This window comes from Penaeus vannamei, chromosome 8, assembly GCF_042767895.1.
Source record: "Penaeus vannamei isolate JL-2024 chromosome 8, ASM4276789v1, whole genome shotgun sequence".
Lineage (NCBI taxonomy): Eukaryota > Metazoa > Arthropoda > Malacostraca > Decapoda > Penaeidae > Penaeus > Penaeus vannamei.
The window spans coordinates 25,984,758-25,994,757 of record NC_091556.1 but is presented as its reverse complement, the minus strand read 5'-3'; positions in this window follow the sequence as shown (position 1 = coordinate 25,994,757).

The following is a 10,000-nucleotide window of genomic DNA, read 5'->3' as shown; positions in this document are numbered from 1 at the left end:
GTCGCACAGGGAAGGGGGGGCGGCGTCCCCGGGGAGTGATGACCACATTATCCAGAAGGGGAGGACGGAGGGGAGGAGGAAGGAGGAGTCTGGCCCTCCTCTCTTCCTTATCTGCTGTTCTCTCCTTTTTCTATCTTTCTGGTGTGTTTCCTTGTTAAGTTTTCCTCCTCGTCTGTTCCTATTTCTTTAACTAAAACTTCCCGATCAGCATCTACATTTTCTTAAAACGAACTTTTACTGATTTCCCTTTACCTCCACGTCCTCCCTCTTTCTCATTCCGTTTCTCCCACCCTTTTGAGCATTCCCGAGGAGTTTTCCGTCCATCAGCGAACTGCTTGTGCGAAACCGGTCTAAAACAGCGGCCGACGGATATCACCCGCAAAATTCGGCTAAGGGAGCTGAGCTGGTGCGATCATTAGACGTTGAAGCAGGATGAAGAGAAGGGGGGAAGGGAGAGAATCAGGAGGACGAAGGGGATAGGAGGACAGGCGAGAAGGGGGGGAAACAAGAGGAAAGAGGGGAAGGGAGAACAAGAGGACAGGGGAAACGGGAGATAAACAACGCACGGAAAAGGGAGAATAGGAGAACGGGGCAGAAACGAGAAGAAAAGGAGGACGGAGGAGAAGAGATATAAAGAGGAAGAGAAAAAGGGATAACAATGGGACATGGTGGTGGGGGAGAAGACAGGGATGATGGGGAGAGGGAAAAGAATGGGAGGACGGGGAATAAGGAAGAGAAACAAGGGAACAGGCAAGGGAGAAGAATCTTTAACAGGAAGGGGAACGAGAGAAATAGGATAGTAATAATGGAGGAGAGAAAGAAGGATAAATTAGTAGGTATTGGAAAAGGATGAAACTTCATTTAGGGGACAGAAGGAGAAAAAAAATGTGAAAGTAAAGAAATCAACGACCATTAGACGAGCGTGAAGCAGGGTAGAATGAAAAAGAAGAAAAAAAACACGAAGATAAGTAAGAGGTAGAAAGGAGAGGTAAGTAACAAGAGAATGAGGAAGTAAAGGAGAGAGAAAAGAGGAGGGGAACGAAATATGAGGGTCACTCCAAGAGCGGTTGAAGAGAGAAAATCCTATGCATTGGATGGGAATCTCCTATTTGAGAGCAACGTTAAACTTGCATAGGGGAAAAGGGAAGGATAAGGGAGGAGAGAAATCACACCTTTCTTACATCAGAAGTTTTATTTCTGTATGGAATCTGATTCTTTTTTACGGTCATTTTCGGATATGATATATGTGAAAATGCGTATCTCTTCACTAACATCCCTAACGGCGGATAGCACTGCCAAACGCCCTTTGTTTATTTTCATCAATTCCTTTTTCTTCTCCCTCTATACTAATCAATTACAACTATGATCGAACAAAAACTATAAGCTAAATCTACGATAACCCCTATCCCCCAAAAAACAAAAACAAATAATAACACGAACGAATCAGAAAAGATAAATAAATAAACAAGAAAAAATAAGCAGACGAAAAAATAAAAGGGAAATGTCCGAGGCAACGGTTTTTAGCAGCCTTTTTTTTCGTCTCGTGGCGTTTTTCCTCCGGTTTCCCTCAGGCAATATTTTGGTCATCGCCACCTACGTCTTCCGGTTTGTTTGTTTGTTTATTTCCCTGGATCGGAGTAACATTTGTACATCGACTTAATAATCATACTTTTTATTTGATCTTTATTGGTGAGTATTTTGCACTATATCATTTCTATAACTCGAACAAAAAAATAGTGTATACTTCATCATCTTGTGATGTGCGTTTGAAAGATTATTAGACAATATAATTATCAAAATAAAATACTAACTCTGAGAAAATCTGCAATATCATGAATAGCTCATAAACAACAATGCTTTGTATTGGTACACTGTCATAACCATCACTGCCATTGGCATTATAATAATTTTTATTATCAAAACTCTTTATCATTTACTAGTAGTGTTAATATCAGTCTTAGTGCAACTGTTCTATCTTTAGTATGATTTTGCAATCATTATTACTTTAATATTTTTACTGTACTGTCATTATTATCTTTATTTACCATTCTTTTCATCATTATTATTTCTATCAATAGATAGGAAAAAAATGCGGTCATACATATATATATATATATATATATATATATATATATACATATCCATCTATCTATACATACACACACACACACACACACACACACACACACACACACACACACACACACACACACACATATATATATATATATATATATATATATATATATATATATATATATATATATATATATATAAGCCTAGCTCTTAAGTTGTTTTTACTAGGCCATCGGTCTAATAAATTGAGGTTTTTACTAGCCGACAGCAAGTTTTACTAACCCCAATATTGGATTTAACACAAGATTAATCAAACTCTGGCGTGCATGGCTTGATGGTGCAGCGTGGTACATGCACTTTTTACTAGTCCGCCGGGCTAGCTATGTGGTGCGTTTTACTAGCCCGCGGCTGGTTTTACCAGACAATGACCGACAGGCTAGTGCTAAGGTCGAGCCCTGATATATACATATAAGCCTGGACCACTTCAAGTCAGTTTGAATTTCTGTTCTTGATATACAAAATGCACACCGACACGTGCGCGCGAAAATTTGGCATTACCGCGATTTTTGGCATCGCCACTGCGTATCTTCGTTATCAATAGAATTATAATCATGGCAGTTATTGTTATGATTATCCACGATCTTTTCATTAGTATTACCTTTAGCATTCGCATCATCCTAATCATTAACTTTATAAAATATCACAATTATGTAAAGGCAATCATAAAGACCCCGCAAAACGGTGAAGACATTAAGAGAAAGAAAAGGGTGCCAAACAGTGAAAAATTTCGTCTGGCCAGAGAGATGGGAAACTCCTGTGTTTCTCACCCTATCAAGACATATCATTTATTATCCAGCTTCTCAGTGCCGCAAAAAGTCATCTGTGATCCGCTCCCACTGCTCATTCCTCCCTTATCTCCTTGGTTTCCCTATAACGCCTCCTATATTCTTGCTAGTATGAGCAAAGATGGTTCATACTTGTCAACGATATAACTGTTATTTTATTTGTCGTGATTCGCTTGGAAATTTGGCTTCAACATCTTTCATAGTGCTAAAAACTAAAGACAGCGAAAGGTATAACAAAGATTTTACCCAAAGTATAACAACAGTCACACTCACGTACCCCCACCCCAAATGTTTTGTCTTTCTATTCTTAAAAAATCAACAATTAAGAACTAAAACTAAATAAACATTAAACTTATAAACAGTCATCACAAGAGATTTCTTGTTACAACATTAATCCCCGTCTTGTAAGGTCATCATCCCTTGCCCTCTCCTTCTCCCCTTCCTTCCCTTTTCACAACCCCTATCCTACCTCCCCCCACCCCACCCCCCGCTGAGTTCTGCGAGCCCGGGAACAAAAAGTGCAGCGTGGGAACCGACTCTGTACAAGAAACTGGACACCTAAGGGAGTACAGGTCTCAGCGTGATCAGTGTGTCCCGGCCTTGCCTCCATCCCAAGATTGCAGTTGCTGTGATGTTGGATGTTGATGCTGAAGATCAAAGGAATGTTGTGTCGCAAGAAAACAAACTTCAACGCGCTGAAGAAAACACGGACTCTGGAAAGAATGATACGCTGAGAGACAAGAAATATAAATAAAAAGGTATAGCTAAAACAGCGATCTGGATTAACAAATGATTCAAGTCATTAACGGAATAAAGCAAATCCTCACCCTACTCTCTCAAGAGAAAGAGACGAAAAAATATCCTCAGATAATAGGGTCATTAATATTACATCGAGAGAAAATCGTTCAATAAAACACTCTTAAACTTCTGCAACACAAATCACGGAATCTGTGAAATTTTTAAAGGCTGCCACTCGACCATAATGAAATATAAAACGATTCTCCGCCGACTTAGTTTTTGGTCGTACTAATAGGAAGGGAAGACTGTGGGAGGCCTCCTTCCTTCCTCGGTCCCTCAACGTCTCTGTCCGTCTCTCGCTCTTACTCTGTCAATCTTTTCTTTACTTCGTGCGTCTACCTATTCATCTCACTACCTATTCTCCCCGTCCGTTCATCCATCTATTTACCTATCCATCTACTTCAATATATCTAATTCATCCATCCATAACAAATAAATCTCCCAGCAAATGTATGAGTTTGTCGCTAATGCTACCTTTGTTTCTCCTTTTCCCTCCTTCCCGGCACCTCCGGCCTTCCCTCCACCCCCATCCCCTCCTGCCCCTGGATCACAGAATCAGTGAGGAGGACCTTCCACGCACTCACACACACGCCCCGGGATTTCCACTCATCTTCGTCTATTTCCCACAACCGAAGAAACGGCGGGGGTAGGGGCGGGTAGGGAAGTTGGGAGGGAATGGAGGGGCTGCGGTTGGGAGGAGAGGGGAGGGGGCAGCTTGGACACTGTCTGAAGCTTCCACTATAAATCCTTCAGGAGGAAAGAGTCCACTGTTTGACCAGAGTTCTAACTCGTGAAGTATTTGTGAGGATAGCGAGATCAGAAGTGCCACAAATTGCTCAAGAGACAGAGGATAAGAATGTGAGGAACAGGGAGGGAAGAGGTAGAGATGGATAGATGAAGAGGATGATAAATAGATAGGCAGATAGATAGATAGAGAGAGAGAGAGAGAGAGAGAAAGGGAATAAAAGCAAAACATCGAACCGACACGAAAAAAACAAAACAAAAGAAATCGCTTCCCAGTCCGGTGACATCACCCATCGATTCCGTCTACTGCCTCCCATGTTTGTTTTTATCCTCTTTCTCGCTGTTCCCTCTCCCCTCTCCTCACGCACTTTCGCCCTCTTTCTCTCTTCTTTCCACCTATCTGTCAATGCATCCAACGCTCTCTATCTTTCTCTTTCTCCCTCATCCTCTCGCTCTTTCACTATTTTGTCCGAACACTATTTTGTCTTCTTATCTCTCTCTTATTCCTCGCTGCGGGAAGCAGCAGAAACTCCACATTACTGGAATTTGTATAAAGAAAATACACCAAAGATTTTTTTCTAATACGAGAAAAAATGCAAAAACACAAGAGATTTTGAAAGAGGCGAGAGGAAAGAAATGATAGGCCTTGAGGTAACAGACACGGCTTCTTACTGATATATGAGGCCTGTTTAGTGAGGGACTATTACCTGTGAGACTACTGCTAAGGGGAAGCCGAGACCCATATGAAGGGGCGTCCCTGTGGCTGGGTGGGAGGAGACGCAGTGGCCAGCAGAGCAACAGATGATGTCAAGTATAACGAGGCAATTAGAAGAAAAATAACGTATAATGAACACAAGTGACATAAAAAACACAATCACACACACACAAACGATAAGCACTCACACATACACACGCACACAAGACAAACACTCACACATCAAACAAACACGCGCACAAACAAAACAAAAAATGTTAGACATGAGGGGGGAGGGGAGATGGGCAGGGTTCCCGTGACGGTAATTACGGGGGTTCGTTGCAAGTGGAGGGCGGCGGCGCTAGGATTTCGTTTTCTTCCGTCTTGACCAGTGGCGCTGCGGAGGGAGGGAGGGAGGGTGAGGGGAGGCATGCTCTCTCCCTTCCCTTCCTTCTCCAGAACTTCGTCTTCATCTATTTATTTTCCTCTTCCTCATCCTCCTGCACCAAGCTTGTGTTCTCGATTGGTCTTTTTTCCTACGTTCTCTCTTTGGGAGAACATAATTATTACCATCTTTACGTCTACATGTCTTTTTTTTTCTTACCTAATTGCAGTTAACGAGTATAGCAGCCAAGAAAGAACTAAAAACGAGGAACCTCAAAAACGTTACGCTTAGAGGGAAACGAAAGGAAAAGACACACTGTACGGAGTCAAGCTCAGTAAGACGCATATACAAAAAGATAAAGAAACAAACAATCACACCAGCCGACAAAAACATCCTCCAGGAAGTGAAGTGAGAGCAAGATGTTTGGAAATAGCGTGGTAGCAGGGCTAGTAATTACTAGGCGGCCGCCAGGGGACCGCCCGCCACCGCCACCACATCAACTCTGATTTTAAACCCACATGGAATAAAAACAGAGAGAGAGAGAGCCGGGGATAGGGAAATAAGGAGATATATAGGTGGGAGGAGAGAGGAAAAGGAAAAGAACACATAGAGATAGAGAAAGAAAAAAATTCTTCCTGATATCATTAACAATCTCGCCCATCATCCTGATCATCACCTCATCTCCTCCCCTCATTTCACGGTCCGGCACCGAGTAACCAAGACAAGCAATTCGTGAAGTATCCCAAAGTAACAAGGACCACGGGTAGGGACGGGACCAAGGAAAGTGAAAAGAACAGGGGGAGTGATGGTGAGGATCAAGTTAATACCGGAAACTCGTCAATGCAGAACATGTGATTTATATTTCGATATCACATCATCGTTTTCATTATCTTTTCCTACTGCTGGGGATGAAGATGACTTTGATATCATTAACGATTATGATCATGAAGTTGATGGGAGAGAGGGAGAAGGAACGGAAGAGAATTTATCAATAATTTGTGTAATTATCAAAACTAGATAATAACTATAACAGGAATAACAATAATGACAAAATAGCATTAACACAACTGTGATAATTATTTACGATAACAATGATATCAACAATGATAATCATCATCTTTGCAATAATGATAATAATCATGAAACAATTATATCAATAGTAATAGTAATAAGAATAATGGTACTATTACTACTAATAATGATGATAATAACAATAATACCTACAACAACAACAATAATAATGTAATAATCATAATAATCATAATCATAATAACAATACTACTACTACTACTACTAATAATAATAATAATAATAATAACAACAACAACGACAATAATGATAATAATAATAATAATAATAATAATAATAATAATAATAATAATAATAATAACAATAATAATAATACCAAAGATAATAATAATAATAACAATAATAATAATAACAACAGCTACAACAATAATGATATAAGTGACAAGTGCTATCACTATTAGTAGTATAATCCTTTACATTATTATCACTCTTAAAATCATAATCATACCCGTCATCATAATAAAGATTATCATCTTTATTGTAAAGATAATAATATTAATAACAATAATGATGATAAAAATATTAATAGTAATAACATCATAGATAACAATAATGATGATGATGATAATAAAAAAAAAAAAAATAAAAAAAATAAAAAAAAAAAATATAATAATAATAATAATAATAATAATAATAATAATAATAATAATAACTGCAAAAGACAAAAATCAGCACTCGCCTTCTCCGAACAGGCAAGAAAACAAAACCCTGCCGGCGCGTCAAAGAAGCAATTGGGTTAAAGAAAGTGCTGCAACAAAGTTATAAACATGGGCTATGTTACAAAACTCGAGTAAAATTATCAGCAGTTTAATATTTGTTTCAAATTCTATTATCTTGGTCAATTCTTACTTGTGTGCGCCTAAGACACTGTGTACACAGGAATGAGCACACAAGATGTGTATGTGTGTGTGTGTGTGTATATATATATATATATATATATATATATATATATATATATATATATATATATATATATATATATATATATATATGTGTGTATGTACACGTATGTATATATATATGTATGTATATGTATGTATGTATGTATGTATGTATGGGTTTGTGTATGTGTATACGTATTAGTATGTGTATATATATATGTATATGTATATGTATATGTGTTTGTGTATGTGTATGTGTATGTGTATGTGTTATGTATATGTATATGTGTATGTGTATTTATATGTGTACGCATATATGTATATATGTGTGTTTGTTTGTATGTATGTATGTATATATGTATACATACATACATACATACATACATACATACATACATATATATATATATATATATATATATATATATATATATACATATACATATATATATGCGTGCGTGTGTGCTTGTGTATGTATGTGTGTGTGTGAGAGAAAAGAGAAAAGAGAAAAGAGAAAAGAGAGAGAGAGAGAGAGAGAGAGAGAGAGAGAGAGAGAGAGAGAGAGAGAGAGAGAGAGAGAGAGAGAGAGAGAGAGAGAGAGAGGAGGGGAGGGGGGGGGGTAACAACCATTACAACAAGAGCAGTGGAAAGGAGTCTCAAAACCTGTCCAGTTGAACCTACACCTCCGTCGCGGTCCCGCAGGAATTCACAAGGTGTTTTGCCTGGTGATGGAAATGCATACTTCAAGTCGCTCGGGACGGCGATGGGAAGTGTCTGGGGTGACCGAGAGATAGACACCTTTGGACATTATTTTGTGTAGCATCAAGAAGTTTGTCGCTGGCTCTTTCATTTTCATTTCATTCCTGGTTTATCTATTTACTTTATTTCATTTTGATTTTATCTTCCTTTATATCTGTATTTTTTCCTTCCAAGACTGCTTCTCTTAATTTCTCTATTTTTCCCGTTTTTTTTTTTTTTTTTTTTTTTTTACCTTCCTTTTTCTCCTCGTCACCAATATCATTATCATCGCTATCATCACTCTCTTCATCCCAACTTTTCGGCATATATTTGAGAGGTCGCCTCTCCTTCTTCCAGACCCCCCTCTCCTCCTGTCCTCTTCCTCGCCCATCGCAATAATACGCAGCATTTAGCACTCCGAGGAACAAAATGAAAGGAAACAAGAAAAAAGTCAAACGTCATAATCACATCTTGTCGAGCGAAGATTAGCTTCATCTACTTTCATTTGGTTGGGAACCCGAAGGCGTATCAGTTAACATGAGGGGGAAGAAGGCCGGAGAGAGAGGAGAGGGGGTAGGGAAGGAGGAGGGAAGGGAGAGGTGATCAGGAGGGCACAGAACCTATCCCCGACTCCTCTCCCCTCTCCCCCTCTCCTCGTCCCCTTCCCTTCCTTCCCCTCTAGCACCGCAATCCTCAACTGTCCTCCCTTCGTCTCGACTCGCGGCTTCGAGGATCGTCTAATTTGATCCGTCACACCTTAAGTCACTTACAAACACTGCCAGGAATCCGGGGAAAGGAAAGCAGTCCACTTAAACATCCAGCTCAGTGCATATTCCTCCTGTAGGTGACGATAAATTCCCTATCCTCGAGAAAAAAACAGCGTTCTTCACCGTGACAATGCAAATAATAATACCCTCTCCTTTCAGGGACAAACAAAGAAGGAGGAGGCCACAGTCGGCCCGAGCCTTTCGGATGCGGCAACAAGAAGAACATTGGCTTACTCCTCAGGGACGAACTGGCCCATTGAAGGAGACCAAGGTAGACGCTGCCTCCCCTATCTCTTTTTCGTTTTGGACTCCCCTCCCCCTGCCCCTCATTCTCCCTCCGTCTCCTAACTCAGACTCTGCCTTCTCTTTTCTCCCCTTCCCCCTCTTCTATCTCTTTATTTGTTGTTCCTTGCTAATTTCCTGTCACTTCTTTGTCTTTCAACTATACGATGCAGGTCCGACGGGGTTCTGCCTCGGCCTCCCCTTTCTCGTCTCTTTTCAACGGGGTCTTTTCTTCGCACTTTCCCTTCACCTTTCCGACGCTTATTGTATATATGCGTGTAACTGCATACGCTTGTGTATGAATGTGTTAACATATATTAATAAACTATATTTCTTTTTGTAACAACATATAAAATTGGAGAGCAAACTTTATAAATAAAAAAACAATCTCATGGTGGCATGAAATCACAAAATATTTGCACATTGTCTGTTATCATAACGCATTCTTCTTACTTTTTCCTGTACCCAAAGAAATTAATGCCAATATCAACACAAAGTAAAGAGAGGGGTAATTATAAAAATTATATAAATAATAATAATATAATTTTCAACCAAACTGACATGACGCTGATCATACTGATAATGATACGCTTACAAAACTAAAATATTATGTAGGATAATAATCTGCTGAAGGTAATAATGATATATTACTAATCCTCAAAAATATTACAATTATCAGTAACTAATTTCAGTAATCATAA